Source organism: Orycteropus afer, unplaced genomic scaffold (genome assembly GCF_000298275.1).
Source record: "Orycteropus afer afer isolate SDZICR_OR568_19922 unplaced genomic scaffold, OryAfe1.0 scaffold00504, whole genome shotgun sequence".
In the NCBI taxonomy this organism is placed as follows: Eukaryota; Metazoa; Chordata; class Mammalia; order Tubulidentata; family Orycteropodidae; genus Orycteropus; species Orycteropus afer.
Genome location: NW_006922091.1, coordinates 291,817 through 292,316, shown reverse-complemented (window position 1 = coordinate 292,316; position 500 = coordinate 291,817).

Genomic DNA, 500 nt, shown 5'->3' with positions numbered 1-500 from the left:
ATCTGTAGATTGAGAATAATTTCTAATTTTTCATTTATTTTGTCATTTTGTTCTTGTATTTTCTTCCAAAATTCTTCTAAGGTTTTTTCTCTGTTTTCTTTGGTCTGTTTCTCAATCCTTTGAAGATACCTAAATATAAATTTTTTGAATTCCTTATCAGAGAGTTCCAATGCTGTTTCTTCCTCAGGGATGTGTTCTGGGTCTGTATCCTACTCCCTTTTTCTACCACTTTATCCTGCTTCTTTGTGTGGACTGTGATGGTCTGTTGTCTCTGAGACATCGTGGTGTGGTTGTATTTAGATCTCTGTTAACTGTTTGTGAAGAGCAGCCAAGGGTGATTCAGGCTGTTGTTGGTGGATTTTCATCATTGGCCCATTAGTGAAGAAGGAGGTACTGGCTCTCGCTCAGTAAGGGAAGTTGCAGGAGGTGTGGGTGTAGTTGTGTCTTATGGGGACTGTTGCTGTCTCCCAGTCAGTTAGACACAAATTACAATTGAATAA